At 48.8% G+C, this 27,757-nt stretch overlaps 1 protein-coding gene across 1 annotated transcript in view; it reads right to left on the bottom strand.

Annotated features, from left to right (window-relative positions):
• ELFN2 (extracellular leucine rich repeat and fibronectin type III domain containing 2) overlaps window positions 1-27,757 on the bottom strand; it is a 76,619-nt gene that overhangs the window by 37,909 nt on the left and 10,953 nt on the right. Inside the window, exon 2 of the mRNA XM_019515257.1 lies at window positions 10,105-10,247. The gene's annotated coding sequence lies outside the window, so the exon portion shown is untranslated. The remainder of the gene's footprint in view (window positions 1-10,104; window positions 10,248-27,757) is intronic.

Here is a 27,757-nt window from a genome sequence, read left to right as displayed (position 1 = left end):
TTCCTTCTTCAGGTCACATTGCATCACACAGCACAGTTGCACCTCCCTGCCATCATGTTCCAAAGCGGGTGGATATCAGCAGTGATGGATGTTCACATATGTGAAGGTATATTAGTACACATCTGTGTATGTATCTGCCCTGTGTAGTGCATGCCAACATTAGGGGTGTAAGCACATGTGGACATGGCCATATACAAGTGCCAGGGTTTATCATAGGGCACCTGTATGTGTTGCATGAGTCTGTGTCAGTATAAGTATGTAAATACAACCTTCTTAACAAGCGAGTGTGTGTGTAGATGTCAAAACTATATTAGCATGGCAGGTAATACATGCATGTGTGACTGCATGGGCCTTTGAGTGTGAACAGGTGTGTAAGAATGCAAGAAAGGATGAGCCAGACCAAATCAGTGTCCAGTTGAGGATGTGGCACACCTGTGCAAATGCCTGTGCATGAGTGTGTGAGAGGAAGAGAGAGAGGCAGAGGAAACGCACGCTGTTTCAATGTCAGAGTGCCTGTATGCTGAGGAACTTTCCATAGAAACCAGCTGACAGCTGCTCCCCTGAGTTTCCTGGACACCAATGTTTTTCCTTTTCTAATCTCCCTGATGTAAATCCATTTGCGGCGAGTGCCTGGAGAGTTTTAATTCCATTGGCATTAAACTCACTAAAACCTCTATTACCAAAAGCTTTTAGGATTTTCCCCAGAATCTACAAGGAAGGTTTGTAACATGACAAACTCCACTTCTATGGGGCATTTGAGAAATTAATTTGCACTTTCTAAATGCCAGGATCATACTGGGTCAACCAGGTTATCCCCACTTCTGACAGCAAGCTCTGGCCACTGACATACAAGGCATCCCAGTGGATGCCAGACCTGGGTTTCATGCTCTGTTACAGTAGCCGTGGTCCAGTGCTAAGGGTGCCAGGATGCCATAATAGATGAAAGCAGATGTACTGCCATGATAGGCTGCAGCTTGAGATTCCCAGCTGGTGTAACATAGTGGGAACAATGCAGTTATATCACAGTGCCAGAGGTTCTGTGCCAATTTCCCAGAGTGAAGGGTGTGCAATTACATCATAGCGCCCGAGGTTCCCAACTGCTGTAATGAGCCAAAGGTGTTGCAGTCTCCTCTCAATGCTCCAGGTACCTGGGGCCTGTAGTACAGCAGGAATCAGCTGACTATACCTCAGTGAAGAAAGTTCCTCAATACCATTGGCAAGATGAAGGGAGAGGGAGCTAACAGTGCATGACAGAGGTTTCTAGGTCGTGTTGGGCAGCAGAGATTGTGCACTTACACCTCCCGCCCTAAAGGCTCAAGGTTTTTGTACCACAGCAGAGAAGACACAGTCAGTCTCTCATCCCCTGCTGTAGTAGAGCAATTGGTTCTCAGGCCTTGCAGACGCTGGGGGCTATAACATGATGGAGGCAATGCCAGAGGCTCTCAGCCCCTGGGGTTCCTCGACAGTGGACTGTAGCAAAGATAATGAGGTCCCCTGCCAGCCCTTGCAGTTTGGGGTGCTGGGATACACATTTCTAAGCACTGCCAAGTACCCTCCAATGGCAGGGGAGCCTTTAACCAGAGGAGAATTTGTGATGTTGACTCCTGGTTCTCTGCACTGTGATCCAGACCTGTGCAATGCAGACAATCCTGAGTGATTAATCAGGGAACCCCAAAGCAAGAGAGGTCAGGATAAACAAGCCACAGGAGGAACCCCAGAAAAAAGGCAAAGAGGGGTCAGAGTGGGAATTCCTTTCCCTTAGGATAGGGACAGCTCTCGGTGTGAGGTGTGTGACTGTGGGTTCACAGGGGAGAAGTGTATACGAGTAACCCAAGCGGTATGTATGTGCATAAAAAATATGGAGACCAAACTGAGTAATGAGCCTCAATGCCCTGAGCCCCATTTGTTTATTGAGTGAGTTCTCCCCCAACATGTTGCTTAATCAAAAACCTCTGATCCTGAACAAATGAACAGCTTGGGGACAGAGATCTCTCTCCAAACGAAGGCTGGATGAAACAGGTCAGACCAGACAACCACCCTATGACCCTTCTGCCTCTCGTAACAAAACCAACCACGCTCTAGAGGTTCCACAGTATTCCCCTCAGCTTCCTTTGGTTTCCCCCAGCAAAATTTCTGTTGCTGGGTCTTGTCTGGGCCTAGGAAGTGGTAACCCCTGTGGCACCATGAGTTGGGCAGTTCACCCAGCATTCGTGGCTGGGATAGGAAGTGAAGGCCCTAGAAATTTGACAGGAAAGCCTGCATCTGTGAGGCTTCCCACTCAGGTTTGCAGTCTCAAGCACTGAAAAAAAAATAGTTAAAAAAAACCAATTTGTGAATAATTATTTAAACAGAGCTCAGAGTCCCGAGACCAGATGTTCAGCTGGCATAAATCAGCCAACTCTCATTAACTTCCATGGAGTAAAGCCAGTTTACACCAGCTGAGGATCAGGACATCAGCTTTTTCAACATTCTACTCTCTCACTTTTACACCAGACCATGTAGCAATCGCATAAAGCCAACAGGTGAACAGAACTGCCCCAATGATACAATAGCCATTATTATGAAAAGCAGTGAACATGGACATTATGTCCTCAGACCAGAAGTCCTTCTAGTCCAGTCTCCTTCCCCTAATGACAGCCAGCACCAGTTGTTTCTAAGGTAGACAAAAGAACCTGCTGCAGGCAGAGGTAGGGTGACCTACTCTTCCATATCATAGTCTCTTCCTTGTCTCTAATACCTACAAACCAACATGCAGTAGAATTCCCAAATTCTTTGGTGTCATAAAATGTCTCACAGATGAACAAACTCCCCTTATCATCAAATTTTAATTGAAAACACAACAAAGGCACAGGTGGGCTGGTATGACCTGAAGACCAGGCCTCAATCACAGACCATGTCCACTTGGACCACCAGTGGCACATATACCACAGTTTGGAAACCACTGCCCCAGAGCATAAAGTTTTCCTGCCAGGTAATATCCAAAATGGGTGATGTCAGAAGTGAGGACAATGCTTTCCACAGAAATGCACTCCTTCCAAGAACCTGTAACTAGATTCTTGGCCTCAACAGCTTCCTGCAACACTGAGTTCTGCTGCCTTGTGACACGTAATTTGGGTGAACGGGAGGAGGAATCCCCTGCCTGCAGTTCCACATTTGCTGCCTTTTTGTGTTATTGCACATCTCCTCACTCTTGCACTGCAGAAGTGTAACAGGGCAGGTCTGGGAGCTGAGTAGCAGCAGTACATGGGGCAGCAGTGACTGCTGTGCAGCTGGCCAAGCATCAGCGGTGGCAGCAATCATCTTTGCCCCTCCACCACTGTTGTATCATGACACAGAGGACAGAGAATCCTAGCCTCCTTCCTCCAAACCTGGACTGTCCAACTCCTGGCCTGAGAGCTATGTAGGTCTTGCAAGGGATTAATTTGTGGCCTCCATCCCCCACTTGACTAATGCTCCCTCGATCATTTCAGCTGCAGTAGCAGCCAGGGACTCCAGGTTCCCGCCCTCTCCTCCAGCTTCCACTTTCTGCCCCACTCCCCATGCAATGAGGCATAGCCCAAAAGGCTGTGAGATTCAGTGGCCTGAAGTGCCTGTGTAGCATGCTGCAACAGAGGAGCCCACAGTCAAGGGGCTGGGAATGGTGGCTGGTGCATCCACATAGTATGGGGCAGTGGGGAGAAAGGGGAAGAGGAGCTGACATGGTTCTCACTGGTGCTTCCCACATGGCAAGCAGCCCCTGGCCACTTAGCATTTGGATTGCCCTGATGTCCAAATACTAGCCATTTCACAACCTTCTATCCTGCCCTTCTCACTCAGCTTCTTCCTAGGGCAAACAACCAAACAACCCCTGTCTTTCCATCTACTTTTCCTGGCCCTCGATCACTCTTACTGCCATTTGCCAAACCCTCCTGACTCTGCTATACTGGTATTTCCCTTGACATAAGGTGACCACCTCTGTACCTGTTGTTCCAAAGGAGACCACGTCCATGATCTATACGAAGGTGTTGCAATATTTTCCATATTATGCTCCATCCCATTCCTGATGCATCCTAAGAGCTTGTTTGATTTTTTTGACTGCCGCTGCACATGGAACTGAGGTTTATATTGAGCTATCTGCAGTGACAACCAGGGCCCCTTCTTTCACTGATACAGGTAATTTAGGGCCCTAGAAAGTGTCCAAGTAGTACAGATCATCTGTTACTTTGCATTTATCAATGCCAAATTTCATTTGCCACCATGCTGTCCATTCACCTGACATATTTAGAGCTCTTAGAACAGTGATTCTCAACCATGGTGCCCCAACACCCTGCGGTGCCCCAAGATCCTTTCAAGGGTGCCACAGGATGTCACACAGTATTAGCACTCTCAAATTCATAAACATGATTCACTAGCTGAACCCTGAGATTTCAAAGAGAAATCCATAACCAAGATCTTTCTGAGCTTTTTGCACTAGAAAAATGGATCTATTATTTTCCTGTAGGAAAAAAAGAGTGAAAACTAAGAGCTGGCATTTTTCAAGGACTGCCTTGAATCTATCCAGGGGTGCCTACAGTCTGAAAAGGTTGAGAACTACTTTCTTAGAAGTTCCTCTCAGCCCTCTTCAGTCCCAGCTAATCTAATAACACAGTCAGCTGCAGATTTTGCTGCTTTACTGTTCACCCACTTTTCCAGGTCATTAATGAATGTATTAAATGACCTAGGATGTAGAACAGAACCCTGAGGCCATGCTAACCTGTGGCCATGAAGACACTTTACCATTTTGACTCCTGTTTGCTTTCTGTCTCCCAGTCAGTCTTTTGATCTACATCACCATTTGCCTCTCACAGACGCACTTAGCTTCCTCACTTGGCCTCTTTTGTGGGATCTTTCCAAAGACCTTTTGGAAACCTAATTAAATTCTATCAACTGGTTTTCCTTTATCCAGTAGTTCATTGGGATATGTTCAAAGAACACTCTGTGATTAGGGAGAACTGATTTTCCTTGCCAGCATCTGGGCTGATAAGACTGTGTCGGATCCGCAATCTTCAAGAGGTCGTGGACTTTTCTTTTTAATTCTCATTTTAGCCCTTTTGCCAGGTACTGAAGTAAGGCTTAGAGATCTACAGACCATCACAAGAGTCTTTTCTTTTTAAATAGAGGTCCAACATCCGGTCCACTCTAGCCTCTAGAACAGGAAATGCTTTTTATGAAAGATTGCATATTTTGGTTCAGTAGCGTAATGAAGGGTGAAGCGACCAGGACACCAGCCCTGGACACTGACTTACGGGGAGCACAAAAATAGCAGCTGCTGCCACTGCTCTCCCAGCCATTGCCAGGCAGCCACTATCCCATGCATCATTGCCACCTAGAGCCCAAAACTGCCCAATTACACATCTGTTTTGGTTAGCAGGCTCCTTTCACCACTCTTGGAATCAACCACCAGGGCCTGGCAACTTGTTTGTTTGTTTGCTTGTTTTTAATTATTGGTTGGCTCCAGGCCTCCTCCTCCTGGAACCTCAATCTCTAACAGTATTTCATCTTTGTTACCAGGAAAAGATAGGTCCAGAATAGGAACATACACAATATCCTCAGTAGTGAAGACTGATGCAAAAGCAGTCATTTTGATCAATGATTCTCAACCAAGGTGCCACATTTGAGATCTTTTCAAAGGTACCACACAGTGTTAGCACTCTTAGTTGGGTAAATATGATTCACAGGATAAACCTGGAATCCATCATGTTAAAAACAGCCTGACTTGCTGTGGTCTTTCTTTGCAATAGAAGAATTGCTCTGTTACTTTTCTGTAGTTAAAAAAATGTCTGAAAGTTCAGAGCTGGCATTTTCCAAGGGGGGCCTTGAGTCTAATGAGGTTGAGAACAACTGATTTAGATATTCAACAACATCCCTGGGACTGAGGCACTGAATTGCTTTAGACGCAGGAAGCATACGGAGTTGATCACTATGGACTTCCCCAGATAACCTGTTTCACCAAAACTCTCCCAGGCCAGCCTAGTTCCCTGCCTTTGCTTGGCTCTGTTGCTGCCTAGCAAGCTCCAGCCTGACCCTTGCTCCCTCACTGGTGCTTTCAAGGCAGGGGAGCCATTGATTTATCCATGGTCCAAGGTTCATCGAAGAGAAACTGACCTGAATGCCAGGACCCACCTGACCCTGGGAGGCAAGCCAAGCCAGCAAGAATAAGTGAAGTGAACAATGCACAGCTGTTAGCTCCTGAGATTGCATTTCAGCTCTAAATCAGCCATGAGACATGAAAGGGATGAGAAACACCGGGGAGCTAAAACAAGCAACCTTATCTAAACCCTTCTCTCAAAGTTAGCATTGCATATTGAGGTCAAATTGCTTCAACCAGCTTTGGAGGGCATACCTGTTCAGATCAGGCAACACACACATGTCCAAAACACACGTGTAAAGCACTCTCTGGAGCCAAGCCATAAAAACACATGGCTTTGCACGTCTGAGGCACATCCTCCCCTGCATGAAGCCTAACACATGCAAAACAAACATGGCTATGTGGATCACATATACAATATGCAAAATATACAATACAAGCGTAAGAAGCTCACCTAATAGCGTGCATTCACCTGCAGAACAGTTTGCAGACAGGCACATTCACACTCTGCAGTGCCAGCAATTCAGCTCTCAAAAGTACCAGACCATCTGCCCAAGTCTCAATATCGTTACACCTCCTTGACACACGTGAAAAACTCCCTTCATGTTCACTTGGACTGGGCTTCCCCCATCCACTGCTCAACAGGGATGACCAAGTAGAAATCCACAATGTTTTATGACTACTATTTGGTACCTAAGGGAATGAGGCATCCAGAAGCTGCGCTTTGGGTATGTAATCCATTGCCATCAGCAATCATCTCCCATTGACTTGAATGATGTGTGTTAACATGGTCCGGTGTATTTCCTGGGAGCGGTCTGGTTCCTCTTCACAAATCTGTGATCACCTCAGACTTCACAGCAGTCATTGCACTGTGAACTGTGGTAATTCATGTGCACCAGGACAGCACTCAGCTCTTCAAACCCAGAAACCACAGGCTTTGCTCACTTGAGCTACAGGAGAATCTCCCTTGGCTGTTCTGGTCTGTGACACATGGATCGGCAGTTCTGAGTCCACCAGTAAAGGGAAGCATGAACATACATCCTACCCTGCATGTTACAGTAGGGGTTGGCAACTTACAACACATGGACTAGATCCGGCCCACAAAGAGATTAGATCCAGCACGTGAGGACCCACCTGACCCAGGGGTGCAGTACCCCACAATCAGTCCCCTTGTCCAACTATGTCCCAAAGTCCTAGTTCCCTTGTCAGCCTCACCCTCTGAGACACTACCTTGAAGGCAACGAGCAGACAAGGCAAAGCACATTATGGAAGTGTTTGGCAACAATGGTCCTGACCTCCTTACTCCGTGCACAAGATGTAGAGCCACCTGCCTGGGAACAGAGCGCACAAATGGACTCCCTGAGCTGGGGAGACACCTAGAAGAAGGCGCAGCCAACTGGTGAGAGCCGCAGTCTGCTCGTGTTCCTGGACGATACATGCTGCACTCCCCTGGTCAAGTGTGCTCATGGGTCAGATAAAAGGGTTGTTGGGCAAAAAACTGGAGCAGCCACCTATTCAGGGTCCTGTATTCCAAGCATAACATGTGTACAACATTGTGGAAAACAGGCAAGTGACCCTCCCTGGTCTTCCACCACTGTGGCTCCATGGTCTCACCCCACTGTGGAGCCATGGCTCTCGTGAATCTTATTCTGTCTCACTCTTCCTCTGCTGGTCTCACTCCATCCTTCCCTCCCTTAGAGGGACTGTTATCCTTGCCTCCTTGCAATGTACCTGCCTCCCTTTTTTGTCCCCTTCCTCTCTGCCACATTTCTCTTCACTTCCCTGCTAAGCTCCTCTCTGCTACACTCCTTTTCCTTCTTTGTGTCTTTATTCCTTTTTCTCTCTCCTCACCACACACCTCTGCTGCTTGTCCATCAGGCCATTCTCCCTGCCATTGGATGTTGCCCCTCTCACACTCACTCTATCCCTCCCCCCCATTTGTGCACAGCCTGTTGGAAGACCTATCCTGAGCATCTCTCAGCCCCATGTTCAGCGTTACCCAGCCGGGTGTGTGGGTGAGGCCTGGCCCAGCTCCAGGCATGCCCTGTACCAGGCTCCACTTTGCTCCTTCGGCACATGGACAGCATGGCTGCATAATCAGACTCAGCAAAGCAGCCTGCCCATCACCCATGAATCCTCACTCTGTTTCCACAGAGCAAGGCCACAAACTCCTCTTTCTCTATACAAACAAACAGAGGCTTGAGAGACTTGCTGCCTCGGCCCTGGCACATAGCAGCCATTCCATTACTGATTCTCCTCCATGACCCTGCTACAGCCCGCCCCCAGCCAGCACGGTGCCAACCTGTTCAGCTCTCTGGGGGTGCAGGCCTGTCTCTCCCCTTCCTCAACAGCATTCATACTTGCAGCAGGAAGTGCACTGCAGGCATTAACTGAGCCTCACAGCCTCCATGAAAGCGGCTCATTGCCACCCCCATTGTACAGGTATGGAAAGTGAGGTACAGATGGTTACAGGTAAGGGAATTCCCTAGAGGCAGTGGCAGAGCTGGGATTAGAACGCAGGAGTGCCTGACCCACTAGACCTCCAACTGGTTTCAGCAGCTCATGCCTCCCTCAGTCTTCTCCACATTCCTCGAGAGAATAAATTCCAGGCTCCTGCCCCCCCCACCCCCAGCCTACAAAGCCGTGAAAACACCACCCCATACTTCTGGTCTTAGGATGCAAAGCGAGGCCCTGTCTATGCTACTGTATTTGTTCAGTTCACATTGCTTCTTGTCACCAAAAGGCTTCCTGTACCCACACATGAGCATAATGTAAATCAGCAAGGCCCTGCCTCTGGCTTTTGGGTACCGCAACTAAAGCATAGCCTACTGCCCCAGACTGCAGTAACCCAGCCTTAGCCACAGCTTCCCTGCCACTACGACAGAAACTGCATCGCAGGCAGCTAGTGCTCCCTGCTCTGAGTCAGAGAGCAGCACTCCAGCCACAGCTCCTTCTCCCGCAGTCTGTTGTAGTCTAAAACATGTGTATCCTGGAAAGACAGCAAGCAATCCAGTACCACCTTCTTACTCCATTGCCTCCCTAAGGACAGCAGCTTCTTTTGCAAAGCTGCAACCAGCCTGACTGCTCCCAGATCCCAGCGGGATGGTCCATAAGGAACAGTGTTCCCAGCAGCCTGTGCTGAAGCTGAAGCACATTTAAACAGGGCATGAGTCCCAGCAACAACGTACACCATAACCTCATGGGGGAAGGCTCTGCTAATTCAGGCTAGCAGCACATGGCCCCTTCTAACGCTGTGCTGGGGCACTGGGGTGACAACAGCATGCCCGGATTACAGAGCACAGCACCTCTGGCTACCCACTGACCCTTTACCACCATGCTGGGCACAGGGGCTAGAGCAGAGGCTCAGAAACTGAACATGCCCAGGCTACACACCTCCCCAGGCATTAGCAGCTCACCCAGAAAACAGAGGCCAGTACTTCTAACAGAGCTGGCCTGGGGTGCAGAGAAGCAGAGAACAAGCAAGTCTAGGAGGAACTGTAGCAGTGCAACAGCCCCCCTCCTGAATGATGCCCCTTACTATGCTACGGCAGGCTGTATCTCCAGCAGCCTGGTTCCCCCTTACAGTCATGCAATGGTGCAGAGCAACTAAGCACGGCAGATCCTCTGGCTGGCTCATGGCTTATCTGTGGTAAAACCTCAGCACCCCTGTACAGAGAAATGGGAACTCAGAGGCCGAGAGAAAATAAGTGATGAGAAGAGAAATGAAGGTGTCAGGAGGAGTGGAGGGTAGAGAGAGAGCTCCTGATCACACTGAACAAACCTGCACATGTTCCTCCCATAAGCTTGCAAACAGCCCCTCCCCTTGACAGCATGCAGGGCATGTGGGGTGGAAACAGCCTCCCCCAGTGGGGTGTCTGGGTAAGCATAGGTTCAAGCAAAGATTGACGTGGAAAACCCTGCCCTCTCCTCCCTTGTGCCCAAGGGGAAGACACAACACAGTGGGAGCCAGGGCCGGAGAAAGATGGCAGTCTCCTTACCTGGGAAGCGGGGGCAAATAACTCCGTGTCCCTCCCCTCCAGTCAAGGCCAAACCATCACACTGAGGAGTGGCCTGGGACGTGGCACTCCAGTTCTTGCATGAATTGAAGCTGGAAGGGTTTCATTGCGAAAGTCTTTGCTTCCTGCACGGGAAGGGAAGGGAAAAAAAAACAGAGCCTAAGACTTGGAGGATATATTCACTTCTTTCTTAGGTTTCCAATGGCAACTGAATATACCACAGATGACTATCCAGTGTGTGAATGTGTGTGTGTGTGTGTGTGTGTGTGCGTGCATGTGTATGTGAGAGAGAGACAGAGACAGAGAGATGCACAGCTGCTGAGACCACAGGCAGTGCATGGCGCGAGTTAGCAGGGGCATGTTAGTGCTCATGGGAAGAGACAAATAGACAAAGACAGTGGGAAAGACAGACGGTCCAATGTAAAGCACCTTGAAGCACCAAGGGAAGCAGGGCCTCCATACAAAGGGCCTGGGCTGTTCCACCAAGGACAGAATAAGCCAGCCCCTGGCATGGTGGGAAGAAGGAGTGTTTTGCTGACTGACTAAGCCAGGCTGGACAGCATATAAATATACCCCTTTGACACAGGAGCTGGTGTGTGCATGCACACAGACATAATGCCCCACCGCCCTGCGCACATCCTCTCACACACAAATCCGACAGGCAGCCTCGCCTGCTAACCTACTATACACACACTCCCCAGACACACAAACTACCACACACTAACTTACTATACAGAAACACACCCCACTCCCAGCCACAATCCCACACTGCAACCTCTTCATGCAGACACACATATACACCCTCATAACCTTACACACACTTCATGCAACCTCAAACCTCCACCCAGAGGGTGAAGTGTTCATATTCTTTCACATACATGCACAGCATGCACACTCCACCCCAAAAAACATACAAACATGTACACATATACAAATACATGCTGTCTTTTGGAAACACCACATGTTCATGTAATCTACACACACACACCAGCACAGAAATGCACAAATGCACATCACTGCCCAAATGTTGACCATAGTGCAAAGATACACCAAAATGTGAACAAATGAGCTGTACAAACACAAATATACTCACAAATAACTCAAACAAATAAGCTCACAAGCCCAAATATACCATCAAAACACATGCCTTTTAACAAACACAAATGCACACCTAGTCCCCAAGCAAATACACTATACACAAACATATGTGTTAAAATACTAACACACAAATATAAGCACACATCAATAAGCAGATAAATGCATACCGAATGCCTCCCTCCCTGACAGATGTAGACACACATCAAGCAAATTCCATCACTGAGGTACACATATCATAAATATAGTTACCCAAAACACACAAACTCAGTGTCAAGCACACCACACACAGATTTGCCAGTGAATACATCACCAGCCAATACACCATCATGCAAGGGCAAATATACACCTAGTACAAACTACATGCTTACACATCACCATAGATATACATCGTCACCCAGGCATATACCATCATGCACACACAAGCCCAAACAGACACCAAATATAAACAAAATAGTGACACACCACCATACAAATATTTCTCATCACCACCACCAAGACAAAATGCATTGTACATACAACATGTGGACACACAACATTGCATGCACAAAAATGATATTCTATAAATAGCTATTATACAGGAACTTAACCTGAAAATCACTGCATTACTCTGTACACCTGCATGTGTACACACACACACACACACACACTTGTACTTATTCCATCCTGCCCGTCTCTGAGTCTCTCTATATCCATTTTCTCTAGGTCTGCCCAGTTCCAGAGCCTCTCAGCACCGTCGCTCTCCGATCCACTAACACATGCTACAGCTCAGTGGCTGAGCATCGAGAACTGAAGCATCCTGCTTACATTCACACTCCTCACTCCTTCCTTCTTCCTCCTTTCTTTTGGCATTGGATGTGTATAATTTGCATGCAAAGAAGAGTGTGAGGTCCCACCAGCCCAGAGTGCTATGAAATTGGCTGATAGCAGCATCAGGGGACGCGATTGCAAATTCTAAACACAGTGAAGTAATACATAAACCCTAGTGGAAGGTGGGGCCTGAGGGAGGCTGGGGACAGCTTTGGCCAGGTCACAGGAGGGAGGGCGACAGAAACATGAGTAGGAGGGCATGATAGAAGGACAAAGGCAAGCCGGTTATTAGGGACAGTGCTGAAAATGTTCTGTAAGTGTTGCTTAACAACCATGATAAAGCCACTACACGGGGATCAGAGTTTATTGCAGTGGGTGAGTGGGGCTTGGTGTTAAAATTAACTTTTAATAGGGCTGGTGGGCCTTTATAGGGGAGATTATCTGTGTAAGTGTGTTCACGTGGGAATGCACTTGTCAGGTGTACATGAGGAAGGTAGTGCATGGGTTTGAATGTGCATGTATCCTGTACTGGTTTGGAAACGAACAAGCCTGCACAGCATGCACACAGTACATAGACTTGTGTGTTATGTTATCAGTGTAGATGTAGGTATGGGGGTGGGGGAGAGGGTGTATGCATGTGTACATGGGTGTGTTGGTGTAGGGGTATGTGTATAAAGGTTGAGCGTGGGGCAACACATGCATACCATATAGATGTGTGCGTTGGGGTGAGAGTGTACAAGTGCATACATTTTTGGTGTGTGGAAAAAATGCACATGCATGGTGTACATTTGTGTGTGTTGGTGTATAAGAAGGTACATGCATGGTGTGCAGATGTGTATGTTGATGTGTCAGTATAGGGTTGCAGGTGTGGGTTAGAAGGCACATGCGTGATGTATATGGATGTGCGCTGGTGTTGAGCACAGAGATGTATGTGTGATTACAGGGATGTGTCTAACCCTAGCCGCACTTACAGACTTTTGCAAGGCTAGACACCACTAGACCTGTCTCAACATCCTCCTCCAGAAGCAGAATCCCCACTCACATAAGTGAGAGTTCCCTGACCCCCAGGCTCAATGAAAGCAGAGTAAGGCCTGAAAGATTTGTTCCTGTGGTAATGTGACTGTATGTGCATGCTCTAATAAGCACAAAGAGACACAATCAACATATGCACTCCTTGACAAACATATGCATGCACACTCTCTTCCATAAAACTGCTTATTTCCCCCACACACACACCCCTATGCCAAGCACAGCTCCTCACCCTCCTACACAACCCCCATTCTCTAATCAATCCTCACCCTTTTACACACAAATGTCTTGCACTACACTCCCACAGCTCCTCACACTTCTAGAGGCTTACCCCTGTACAAACACAATTCCTTCTACCCTGGCATCCACAACACACACACATACACCCCTGCATGACACTCCCACAACATTTCACACAAATGCACACAATTGTGCGCTTCCTCTCACTTCTACACAGATACATTCCCCTGTGCCACACTCCCACCACTCCTTATACTTGCACTCAAATTCATGCACACCCCTACAATACTCCCACAATTCTTCACAGTTCCCCAACCCCCCTGCACCAAAGACAACTCACACTTCTACACACTCAAGTTTTCACATACCTACACGCATTTGTGTGCCAAACACAACTCTTCACTCCTACACCGATAAAACAAACACACTCCTGCACTGTACTCCCTGATGAACCTAGATGCACACATACCTCTGTACCATGCACCCATGACCCCCATACTCTTACACACACACACACACACCCCTATGCACACACTCCCCTGCACCACACGCTTGCTCCTCCTCACACCCCCATTCCCTCCTCCCCACTCACAAATATATGCACTCTCCCCTACAGTCACTGAGACGCATATTCAAGTGCCATCCTCCATAAAATTACTTAGCCCACACACTCCTCTCAAACTGTCACCCTCCACCACACACACATAGGTTCTGACCTCACTCACATGGTACAACAGGGGACAGAAAGTGACAGGGGGAGCCCCCATTCCCTACCTCAGCTACCCCAAACTATTCCCCCTTTGCTTTCTGCCAGCCTTCTGAAACAAAACTCTCCTCTCTGTGAAACTGTGGCCAATTCAGGCCTTTCAAAGGAACCTCCACCAAGGGAATTTGGCACCCCCCCTACACTGAACCCATGTGCCTCTCTCTCATGCTCCCCACTAACATCTCTTTTGCATTACATGTGATTAATAATGCAGGCTGGAAGGGGAAAGGGGAGCGAGCAGGTTGGATCAGTGAATGATGTGCCCCCGGTGCCGGAATGAAGCCAACATGTGCTACCACCACTCGGGGAGGCTGCTGAACCCTGCTACAACTGGAACAATGCTAACAGCTCCTCTCGGTAAAGTGCTCCCTGAAGGGCACTTTAAAGAGGGTTCTGTGCTCACTGCTTCTTAGAAGAACAAAGTGGGGACGAGGGGATGTGAAGTCTCTCACAGGGTGAGTCTTCAGCTCTAAGCCAAGTCCTAAAATCTACCAGAAGAGCTAGAAGCTGTTACCCTAAACCTGACCCTTTCACCATTTGCTCTTGTGCTTCATGAGTACAGCAATACCACTACTGTTGGTTAACAGAGGGAGAGAGGGTGCTTGTATCTCTAAAAAGGGTGCCTGTACACACCCTATTTAGAGATGCAAGCGATCTGTGTTACCTTGTGCACATGCATGTTCACATGGGATCTAACAGAAGCATGCATGCATGACAGACATGTACACATGCCAACAATGCTGGCCACGTGTGTAGAGTTGTGAGAGATTTTGCAGACAGCAGGTTTGTGAGGCAGGCACGTGAATGAGTTCTGTGTGCACAGCATTCACGTACATGATGTTGTGGGAGCCTCATGCAACCTGTGCACCAGTGTAAATGATCTCTCTGTAAAGCACACACTTGTACATGCAGCACTGTGGGGAGCTGTGCATGACTTCTGTGTGAATGTGCATTCTGTGATATGCACAAGTAAACTGTGGGTACAGCATCTGTGTGCAAGCCATTGCTGGGTATCTGTCAGCAATGGCTGTGCGCGCCTTTATGGTGTGTTTGCTGGGGCCATCCTAAAGAAAGCATCCATCCCTAAAGGACACCAGCCAGTCTGGCCTCTATAAAGCCTCTCCTACCAGCTCCCACTTTTCCTTCCTCACCCTGCCACTAATCCCTTGTTCAGTGGTAGCAATGGACACAGCCCTAGAAGTTATACCCCTACCACATGTAACAAACTGAGCAGACCTCCCATCCCCGCAACTCCCAGGCACATGGCTTGAACCCTTTGCCCTCACCCCCCATGAACAAGAAAGCACAGCGCAGACACTGCAAACAGCCAACACTAACCTAACACCCAGAGTTTGCCTTCCTCTGTTACTTAGACTGAGGAGAGACAATGATAGGAAGGCAGCAGTTGTTGGAGAAAGACAAAGGTGTCCATGGGATGCCCAGGTCTCTCCATTGCTGTTGCCCAAAATGCACATGAATCCAAATGATGAGGGACAAGTCAGGAACTAGTCCGGATGAAGGACAAAAAGCTTTACCTCAGTAATGTCAGCTTGGCACTAAACCCTCCCTGCATCCCCCTGAACCAGCTTCCATGAACCACATTATTATTCAGCTCCTTCACCCAACCACAATGATCTCAGGAACTAGCCTGAACTTATACCCAGAAACCCTAGACCAAGTGACCTACCCTGAACCTTCACTCAGTGTTTGTGATCCTAAGCATAACCCTTTGTCTTACCCCCAGAACTGAGTGCAGGAACCGTACGGGTACTGAGCCTTTACCCAAACAGCCTTAATCAAACCTTTGCTTTTTCCCTGCTCTCCCTTTTTCAAACTCCAGCATCAAACAGCCCAAACCTTCTTCCAAACCCTGAACTGAGCCCCATGCTTTTCTCCCATGCCTGACTCAAAATACACCAGTACACTAGACCCTAAATCTTGGGACCCAATTATTTTCTCACCTTCTCTAATGCTGCCCTTCCCTGAGTCTTCATCCAGACTCTCTGAACTAAGCCTCTGAAACACAAAACAAATGCCTTGAACCAAGCCCCAGCCTACACAAATCCCCCTCAACCTCTACTCAAATCCCCTGAGAAGATCCCTGAACCACCCCAAGTCACAAGATTTCACCCTCGCTGGTGGCCCATGCCCTAAACCCCAAACCTCTCTCTCTGGATTCAGAAGTTTCTGGGTCTTAAGACAATCCTAAGCCTTTTGATTAGATCCTGCAGAAAAAACTCCAAGGCTTCTGCACATCCTCATACACTGAAGAGCAAGCCCCAAATCTTCCTCCAGTCCCCAAGCTGAACTTCATGCCCTGGAATTTTGTATCAGGTCCCCCCACTCCCTAAAATGGTCTTAACTGATACTGTGATATGGAGTCCTGGCCCTTTTCTCCTCAGCTGGAGGAAAGTTTGCTCGCAGCATTGGTCAATTAACTCCATGGAGATGATAAAGTTCACACTGGGAGCTCCCCCGCCTTAGTAGTGTCATCTACCTTGTGCAAAAAAGCATGCTGGGAAAATCCAATTCAGGTTCACCTGCAGCTCCTGGGGCTGGACTGTAGTCAGAGGCTGCCCCCAGGACTCTGAAAATCCAGCTTCAGTTTACCATAACACTTCTCCCCAGAAGCACTGAAAAGAGCCTCTCTTTCAGCTTGCCACTCATGTACATAGGTGACCTCTTCATGTGGGACAGTCCAACCAGGCCACATATATCTATTCATACTTAACACACAGTTCAATGTGTACACTCTGGCGTTTGGCACCACCTGCTAGTCCAACTCTGGACTGTCCACACCACTCAACCAATGCCCTTCACTCCAGCCCTGCACCTCCTCTCCACTGATCCAATCCAGGACACCCACATACAATACTGTGAAGGTGCTGCAGTCATCACCTACAGCCTGCTGCTAGTCCTGTCCTGGAACCCCACGAAACCCTATGAATACACTGCAGTCTCCCTGCCTTTCAATACCCCTTACTATTCCAGCCTGACACGCTCCTACCCAATCCCTTCACTCCCAACCAACTGAACCCCCACTGCTATTCCAGGGCCCATCACTCCCAAGCTGAAACACCCCCCTGCAGTTCCAGACCTGGCCCCCACCACTGCCCCACCAATATGCTACAATCTTCCTGACTGGCAGCAGCCTCTGTTACTGGATTTCTCAGCCTCTCTCAAGCAGAACATGAGAGAAACACAGGCTCCAATTGCCATTCAAGCTGGATTCTCATTACAAAGAAGTACCCCTCGAGGAGATACATTAATAGTCCATAAGGTTAACTTAATCCAGCCGATCTTGTGTGGTCTCTGCCTGAATTCCCCATTAAATTAACAGTCTTGAGTCTTAATTAGCATGTGAGGCAGAGGTGGTATTATTAATGGAGATAATACAAAATGTTAAGAATAAACAGACCATCCTCCTGCACACATCCCCCTACCCCTCACATGTATAAATCTCCTTTTCAGAGGCAGCATGCGATTCCCCCATGGGAGGCACATGCTCAGAGGAAGGGGTGCTGCTCTAGGCTAGGAGGCAGCCAAGGAAAATTTGAGCAAAATAGCACAGCGCGGGACAGGGGCTTCATTCTCCTCACGAGGTCTGAACCTGGACCTTTCAGGCATGGTGGTGAATCCTGGATTGATGGCCGACGAAGCAGAACTGATCTGGAAAGGACTCTGCCTCCATTATGACAGGGCACATCAGGGAACCCGTAACACTGGGGAAGAGTGGAGTACCCAACCTAATCAACCAGCCCTGGCTGGCTGGAGGAGGCTTGGGGAGGAAGGAGCCCAGAGGGCAAGGGAGAAGTGTTCAGAGGCATGACAGGCTGACAGGGAAAGAGGAGAAGGAACTAGGAGGAGGGAGAGACGGTGAGCAGAGGGGATCTTTGGGAAGGGCCAGAAGGATGTGATGCATGTACAGCATTACCTGCCACGTGAATGGGTTGTGGTGTTCAGATTGTGCACTTCTGCAGTGCATAGGAGAGCATCATGCAGGCATGTCTGATGGGGCAGCAGGTGGCTGCCTGGAGTCCATGGAGACAGAGTCCAAGGGGTCTGAACCTAGTCAGCCAATGGGCAGGTCACAGACCCACCAAGCAGAACAGACCAGAGACACACTGAGCAGCACCAGCCAAGAGGACACTGCAGGTCAGGTCTGGGATGGGCAGGCAGTGTGGTGAAGTTGAGCTCAGGTGAAGAAGCAGGTGGGGCCTGAGATGCTCCAGCCAAGTGAGGCCTCTGGTCACCCAGTACCTGCTCATGCTACGTTCACCCTGGACAGTGATCTCCATGTGTCACACCCATACACCCATGTGAGATTTTCATGCAAAGGAGGGCAAAAATAAAGAGTTAACAAATGCCTATGCTGACCAGGAAAATGAAAATGGGTCTCTGGCAACTCTAAACACTGCCTCACAGCCCCAGCAGCACTGGTGGAGCTTGGCTGTTCTTCGAAACACTGGACGATGCTTTCTAGAAGTGCCCAGACACACGACAGACTGGCATTGCCACAGTGCCCAGTGAGTGGCTTTGGATCTCAACTATGGGCAACACAATACACCAGGAGAGGGGGAGTCTCACTTCCCTGCAGGCAAGGCCCCTGCTCTCTGCCTGCCAGCAGCCAAATCACAGCAGAACATCTTGAGCCTGATCTAATGTTCATTGAAGTCATTGAAAAGATTCTCACTGGCTTCCCCAGACTTTAGAGCAAGCCCTGGAGCACCAGCTTGCCCCAAGTGCCTTCCTGAGATGAAGCTGGTAATGTCACATTAAGTTAAGGTTGGCTGTCTCGCATGGTAATGCCTAGTATTTCATTTAGCACCAGGCCTGTCCCCACAACTCCCTCCCTCCCTCCCCTCAGCAGTCCCCAGCCCTTTGCCAGCTCCAAGAGGTAGCCAAGACCTGAAACAGACCTGTCTTTCCTTCTTGGCAGTGTACAGCATTTGCCCCTCAAGCCAGCCGTCAGCCAAACCATATCCTTTTTTACAATCTTTCTTCTCTCTAATCCTGTTGAGCCATTTTTAAGTTGCTTTGAGGCAGATCTAGAAAAGCCGCTGTTTCCTTAAGATGGTTCCTGACCTTGTGCAATTCAAGATAAAGGCTTTGATTTCAAAAATTACAGTGGGGTCTGTCACTGCTCCATAATATGGATTAAGAAAAACAAACAGAGACACATGGTCAAGCTGGCACTTAAGTGAGGGGAGGGCACTGTGGGAGGAAACAGAAAGGAGAGCACAGACAGAAAAAGAAAAGAAAAAGCATCATGGAAAAAGGCAGAAGAAGAGAGTAAGAAGAGGTGAGTGGCAGACATAATGGTACCAGGTACAGGACTTTGAGACACAACACTCACTGGCATTCTCCTAGTCCAGTGCCACCAACTTTCTAGAGGCAGAGGGGAGCAAGCCCTTGCAAGATCTAAATGCAACTGCTCAACAAGGCAGAAAACAGGTGGCCACATGACTTCATTTGGCTTCCTTTTTAAATCCCCTTCTGATCTGGGCTTGGAAGACTCCAGGGATCTCAAACTTCCCACTCATGCCCTTCACCTTCTTTAGAAGTATATGTTGCAGAAAGCTGTCTCCACGCCACTCCTATCACTTCAGTCTACAAGGAAAGTTGTCTTTTACCCCAATTGCAACAAAGATGATCTGGGAATGGAGAAACTCCTACAGAATTAACTCAACCTGCCCAGCCAGAAGGTATCAGAGACTGGAGCACAGAGGAGACACTAAGACACCAGCTGGCCTGTGGTGGGCCAAGGACTCTGGGAGATGCTGTTGGGAGGGGAGATGGGAATCTCATATCCAGCTGTGATCTGACTTCAATAGTTTATGATTCTGGATACCGTACTCCAGACTGGGGCCCCAAACACTGGTGAGAGGAAGAAATCAGTCAGAAGGAATGAAGGCTGAGAGGCAATGGGAAAGGATTACGGGAATAAAAGACCCAAGGTCCCACGGGCATGATTCTGAAATATCATGATATCAATGGTGCTACAGCCATGCTCAGTGCCACCCCATGCTGTTTACCACAGCCTCCTTCCCTTGGCACCAGCACAACCTGGCAGCCTACCACCCCACGATCAACCCACCCTAGCACCATCCACTTCCTTCTCCCTTGACCCCATTTCCTTTCTTCTCAGTGGGCCTCCTCTCCTCATTCTTGCTTCATACCTTCCACCACCACCAGCAGACCCTGCCCACTGATCCCTTCTCCAGTTTTCTATACAGCCCTCCTGGACCTCAGCATGCCCCGAGCCCCAGCATTCCCCATAGCCCATCCTCAATCCTTTTCACAGCAAAGTGCTGGAGAGGACAGCTACTACCAGTTAGCTCATCAGCCCTTAATCCAAATGTCGCCCCAGGTTTGCTTCAGAAAACCCTCCCCCGGTCCCCTCTTTTGAACTGATTCCCTTCGTTAGGCTCCTGCTGTTTCTTTCTTCCAACCCCTTAACCACCCTGGGCCATTCCACTCCCCCATGTCCCCCGCCCCCACTGTAAAGGCCCAGTTTCCTCCAGTCAAGGGCTCTGCTTACACTCTCTCACTTCAGGCTGTCTGTCCCAAATGGGCTCTCTGTTTGAAGGCCCTTCCCCTGAAGTGTCAACAGATGACATGCTCAGCCCTCTCACCTTTTTCACTTTTTCCCTTTTAGTCATCCTGGTTGACATTTTAGCCAAAGGGATTTAGCCTCACATGTCTTAACTTCCATGGTGGTTTGGTGCTTAAATCCCCTAGGTCAGGGAAGACTTTACCTTTCTCTTTGCCCTTAACCTTGGCTACCACTTCTAAGTAAGCAGAGAGACACCTGTCTGCACCCTGTTCACACACCTGTACTGCACCCTGTCTGCCCGCCATCTCTCTGCCTGTCTCAATCAAGCCAATGTGGCTTCCTGTCAGTCTCCTTCTGCTCACTGCCTCAGAAACAGACATGCTGCTCTCAGGCAAGAGGACTGTCCTGAAATGCAACTCCTGCTGCCTCCTCGACTCCTGTCTCCTGCTGCCCTCCACAGTTTGTAACACTGGTGCCATCCTCAGCCTTGCACTCCCACTTCCCACTGCTCCTGTGTCTCCAGATCTGCACATCATCCCCTCTGCAGACTTGCCCACATGCAAATCACTGACTTGAAACCTTCAGCTTCTCTGGGTTGGGCTCTCAACTCTCATCTCTCTGGCCTTCCCAGGTTCCAGCACATTAGGACCCTGTGTGTGTAAAAACACCCCAGCTTGCCTTCTCACACATACTGGGAAGCAGAGCCCTGTTGCTCCCAGACAGTCTGTGCATCTTGGCACATGGCTCAAAAATTAATTTCTAAAGCCCTCTACGATCCTGCTTCATCCTGCCTCATGGACTTAGGTTCACTCTAAAATGACCCCAGAGTCCCTCCCTGTTCCTCCTCCTCAGATAATACCAGCTTCCTCCTTGTCCTTCCACACAGTCCCAGTGGACAGTGGCGCTCACACCAGCTGCATCTCCATCATAACATTTCAGACCTCATCCAGAAACAAACCTTCTTTGCACCTATAATGCTTGGCCATGGTTTATTATTGAACCTGGCTTGGGCAGCCTCAGATCCAGCATCTAGAGTGTGTTAGATAATGCTGGGCTGTGCTATTAAGCAATGAGAAGACTAGAAATAGCAGATTTAAGATAAAACAAGGACAATGCTATTGCAAGGGCAAAGAACAAGTTGGCTTTCACAGAGAGATTAACACAGGAGCAGAATCAAATACTAGCAGGGGTAGATGATGCAAAGCCATTTGACATCTTTAATGTGAGGAAGATCTCCAGTCCCATCATAGGGAGAGTGTCCAACTAGAAGAGCAAGAACGGGCAAGATAAACAACACAGATTTCCCCCAACCCACCCAGCTGGAGTTTAAACCACGAGGGAGGTCCCTTCATGCTGTCGGGGGCCTGGAACGTAGCTGAACAGTAATCTTGATCAGAGACAGCCTTCCCAATTCCTGTGTGAGACCTTCTGTGACTGGGGCTAATTCCCCTAACACTGCACCTCCCAGCCCAGCCCTGAGCTTGCTGTTCCAGTGTCTGTCTATCCATGACTTAGGCTTAACCTCCCACCTCAAATCCCCACTCCCACACATAGTCCCATCACTACATTGTCCATGACAGGGCTCATGCTTCTGCAGCTCCTTCCACATCCCTGAATCTCTGGCCACTCAATGGGAATCTCTCAGTTAATTTTGTTCTCATTTGACCCCTGCTCTCCTGATTGTGCCTGTGCCTGGAGGGGAAGATCACCCTGATCCCACTACCCCAGGGCTGGATTGTCTGTGACTGGGGAGGCTGAGCCCTCTGAAGTGATCACCGCAGCCTGGGTCGCTCTAGCAAGTGGTCTGGACAGCATGCCCATCTAGCACAACCCCCCCCCCACACACACACTTTACCCAACAGCTGGTTTCGTCTAGAGCACCTTGGAGGAGTGGGCTGGGCCAGGGATGGCATAGCCAAGGTGTCAAGGCATAACAAGGCATCTCTCCTCTGAGCTCTCTTGGATTTACTAACTGTCTCTATAGTTTTCCCCAGCAGTAAGACAGGAAAGCAATAAAATGCAGTCAGCTATATCACAAAGCGACCCAGACAAACCTAGAAATTAGAGAAGAAAAAGGCCTCTTAGGTCACATCCTCCCTTACCCACAGCCAAGGCAATACCGTACCTTAAGGTACTGTTTACCACAGTATCACTAATTGCTCCAAGCAATCATGTCTTCAGACTGCCTTTAGGAGACTACTCCATCATCTGAGAGAATCCCAGCCCCAGGAAGTGTCTGGCATTTCCCAAAACCAAACTGAATTTCCTGCTTTGCTCCGCTTCATTCCATAATGCCAGCTTCCAGTGTCTTGTGCCACCTTAAACAATTCCTTTCCCTCCCTCATGTTTACATCTCTCAAATGCTTGTAGACTGTTATCATGTCATCAGTTAGCCAAGCTATACATATTTAGCTCTTTTAATCTTTCCTCATAAATCAGTCCCTCTAGGCTCTTAATCATTTTTGTTGCTCTTCTCTGAATTCCCTCCAATTTGTCAACATCCCTCTGCTAGCACGGCACCCAGACTTGGATACTGTTTTCTTGGCTGGTCTCACCAGAGCAGTATAGAGAGGCACTATTAGTGGCACACTGCAGGGCTCAATGTCTCTTGGCGTAGTTAGATGCGGACACCAGGAGGGCTAGCTCATTACATCCATGAGGCACCAGGGAATGCAATTCAACAGCTTTATCTCGTGAAGCACAGGCCCTCTATCCATAGAGCTAACGAAGCAGCTCCATTGCTTCAGACAGGAAAAGGAGATGATATACACACAGGCAAATCTGATAAAGTCCAATAGGGAGATACGAGGCCTGTACACACACAGACACTCACTCTCTCTCTCTCTCTTACACACAAACACATGTCCTTTAAATTCAGTAGCTCATTCAACCCATCCAGTAGAGGGAACCCAGAAATACTCAAGCAGCTCTGACACATTGCTCCATAGATCCAGCATACAACTTGCTGAAGAAGCTGATCTTTCCACTTGCACTTCCCAATCAGTAGTGTGGGAACATTTCAACAGCACCTTCTACCCAACAATCTCAAAGAGTTTCTCAACAGGCACTTTATAAACACTGTAACTAATGAGGGAGGTGAGCAGTGGGCCTATTTTATAGCTAAGGACCCTGAGGCACTGAGAGGGGAAAGTGACTTGCCCAGGGTCACTCAGAAAAGCAGTGGCACAGTTAGGAAGAGAACCCAAGTATTCTTACTCCCAGCCCTGTGCCTCACCTGCAAGACAACCTTTACTTACCAGGAGCCCACTTTTCCACAGCACAGAACAAGTCAATAGACACATGTCCCATAATGGTTCACTCTGCCCTCCCAGCACATGCACTATAACATCAACAACCACCATTGGCATTTACAGAGAAATTTGAATCCAAAGTTCACCGTGTACTTTACAAACATAATCTGTATGGGCTAAACTGGGGCTAAGAACTCTCCTAAGAGGACCGTGATTTCAAAATCCTTCTGTGCACACTTAGCACGCTTGTACTTTGCTATCAGATTCACAATGCTGCTGTTTCACCAAAGCTCTCACAAAGTTCAAGATTCATGAGATTTCAGCAAGACCAGAGAGAGAGAGAGAGAGAAATGTACCTGTCTATCTAGGGTTTCCATACCGTCACCTTAATACCCTGGTATCTGGTACTGGACTTTAAAGGGCCATTAAGCAGCAACAGGTTCTCAACCCAAGGCTGTTAGCAGCTATTAATGGCTACTTGTGAGAACAGTCTGAGTATAAGATGGGGTCATTAACCTTGACCCAGTTGCTAATTAGCTGGTCCATCCCTTTCATGGCCTAGATCAAAGGTATCCCACAGCAGCCATTCCCCTCTGAACATCAGCCAGTCACAGTTGTAACCAGATTTTCCTCTTGACTTGTAAGTGTTAAGCAAATAAGGTCAGGCTCCTCTGCACTGGAAAATTATTTTAATGGCTTCCGTCTACCAGCTGGTTATGTAGTTGTCATCACAGCAGTAGCTGGACACCTCACAACACCCCGATGGGCCAGAGAACTATTATTATCGACTCCATTTTATAAGCAATGAACCACGGGACAAATAAACTGGGTGATTTGGCTGATGTCATGCAGGAACACATGATAGAACTGGGCCTTACAGCCAGGTCTTCTGAAGCTTAGTCTAGGACTGTAACCATAAGACCATCCCTCAGCTGAAGATGCCAAACATGCTGTCCCACTGCTGAAGCTGTTCCTATGACACCAGTGCCAGTGTAGTATATCTGCCTCTTTTTTGCCATTTGTTGCAGCCTTAATTCTGGTTCCTGGATGCAGGAAAGTCACCCCACCAGATCATCTCTCCAGAGACAGGAGGAAGGACAGGGGTAAAGAGTCACCAACATCCATTCCACTCCCTGAACTCTTGCCTTTCAGCCAGTCTAAGGCATGAACAGCCTCTCTCTCTATAAATGGACTGCCTTGAACATTTTCTTCCTTGATACCCCGTTATTCAGCCTGGCATTAGAGTTTCTCCCTGTTCATTCTCCCCCCATCTTTCCAGGCAGACTCAACATCACCATATAACATCACTTCATGGGAAGGCCTCACATGGAGATGCAATACAAAGTCAGGTTGAGAGCCATCCAGTGAATCTTAACACGGAGGTGGCCAGTGCTGGAACTAACCTAGAAGACCTTCCCACAGAGGCAGAAAGGGAAGGATGTCCCAGGGTGTTACAGACCTTCCTGCGGTTTCCTGAAGGTGCCACACATTCTATGATCTTTTGAAAAGGACAGCAAAACCAGACAAACCAGATTCAAAGGAGCCCTTTCCCTGGGAAAAGATCACCTGCACTTTTCCATAGGCAAGCACTTTTCCCTCCCTGACTTCATATCTATGAATGTGGTCCACAAGGAGCCAAGCTCATTTCTTGAGTACAGTGCAGTGAGGTCTACTGAATTAAACCAGCTCTGCTGTGACCACTTAGATCTACTGGAGCTTTTGAGGATCTAAGCAGGCCTTGGTGAAGCTCCTATGATTTTTTTTGCAGCTGAAATGGCTCTGACGTGGTCATTAAGATCTTCTGAGCTTTAACTGCTTACAGTGAAGCAGCTAGGATCTTGCCTGGATGAACTGGCTCTAACACAGCTTCTGACAAGGCATATCCAGGACTGCATTCATTCGTGGGACAAATGTCAAATGGGAAACAGAGGAATTTAAGCCACTTCCCCCACCCACCACTTCCATCCTTCATTTTCATCCCCATCTTGCCATTTTAGGTTTGTGAAATTAACAGCATTCTGATTTAAATACCAACCTGCATCCATGCTGTGTAACAGGAGCTGGATTCCAATAACCCACTCACAAACAGTCCATCAGACAGCCCAGCATTGAGAAATGGCTTCCCAAACACCCACACACTGCCATGGGCTAAGAGCCACAGACACAAGCCTTCCTGTGGCACCTCAGCTTTGAGGCATATTTGCTTGCTTGCAGGATGGCTTTCCTTAAAGCAAACCATGTAACAGTGGGGTAGGGACATGGAAATCTATTTGATGAGGGGGTTCCACCTTATCCAACCTCCAGCATTGCAGCCCCCTCCACTCCCCTGCAGTTTCACGGCCTTTATGGTATGCAAACAGGGAGGAGGTGGAGAGAGAGGGGGTTGTATTTAAAAATATTAATAATGCATGCTCCATACAAATGAAGCCTTCCTTGCATATTGTAATAGTGATGCACTTCCCCCAGACCCACCCAGAGGGGGGTTGGTCACCAGAGACCACTCTAGAGTGAGCACAGAAGTGCCACTGAATGCCCAGGCAAACCATCCCCCTCTATCCCGCTCCCCAACTCTGCCTACCACCCACTCCTGCTTCCCACCACCTCGCAATGCGTGACAAAGGCCTGGCAGAATGCAATGCAGGCAAGCTCACCAAGCCCCAAAGCATGGACACCTCTTCTCCTTCCTCCCTCATCCAGAAGCATGGCACACATGCATACACACACCCCACGCCAGCCTGCCCCAGAGCTCAGCTCAGCATCCCCCTACTCCATCTCAAACCCTGCCTGTTGGGTTAAATACCAAAGCATTAAGAGCTTCCAAATCCTCCCCACATGCACGCACACCTGCAGGAACTCGTGTGATTCTACATGGGCATGTATGAGTGCACATACACACGCATGCACATGCAGAAGCACACCTAGATTTGCATGTGCAGGCAGCAGGCATATATGCATGCAGACACATGCCTACACAGATGCTCACACCCGTGCCCACAGAGCCAGCCACACAAGCATACACACAGAAGCATACGCACAGCAGCTCCCAGGCATGTTGGTTGCTGCAGCATTAGCAGATTTATGCTGCTCTCCAGCCAGATCCGAGCTCTGTAAAAGTAGCAGCAGCCGCTTTCCTCCGTCTGTCCTGGGATGAGAATGGGATGCATCTCTTCTCCCTCCTCTGGCTCCCATTCATTCATTCAGCTTCTCCTCCCCTCATCCCGTGCCCCAAAGCAGGAAGATGCTCATGCATAAAAATGTGGGCATCCTTTCCCTGGGCTGAACAACTGAGCACACAGATGCCCTGCTAGCAACACACACATACCCATGCTGGCCCCCAGTGTAAATGATCAGAGCCAGACACACATGCAGTGAGGGACTCTTCTGCATTCAGCAAGCCTCTCAGCTGAGACCTGAGAAGCCAGAAAGAGAGAGAAGGTTCACTTCTCTCTACCTCCGAAACACAGACCTACCACACTGTACACTGTACACATGCAGACACACACTTGCTTCTGCAAAGAGCCCCCCCTCCATCAAAGTTTCCAAAGCCCCCTGAGAATGGGAGGGGAAGGAAAAAATGCTAGGGCTGAGACCCTCTCCCCACCACCCCCTGAGGGGCATGGAGAAATGCCAGCCTCCCCTCCTCCTTGCAGGGGCTGGAGCAGAGAAATCCAGCTGACCCCAGCTGCTCACAGCAGCTTTAGTGTCTATTCAGAAACCCCAGGCAGACATACACCGCCTCCAGGCAGAGCCCTCCTTCTTGCTCCCCCCCCCTTCACCGGGATGCTTCAGAAATCCCAGGTGGGGGGGCACACAAACACCCCCACACACACGTACACCCACACACACAACATACACCTAGCACATACAGACACACTGCATACACACACC

Source organism: Gavialis gangeticus, unplaced genomic scaffold (genome assembly GCF_001723915.1).
Source record: "Gavialis gangeticus isolate Ggan-Ray unplaced genomic scaffold, GavGan_comp1, whole genome shotgun sequence".
Classification (NCBI taxonomy): domain Eukaryota; kingdom Metazoa; phylum Chordata; order Crocodylia; family Gavialidae; genus Gavialis; species Gavialis gangeticus.
Note: the sequence above shows the minus strand (reverse complement) of the source record. Positions and strands in the feature narration are given on the sequence as shown.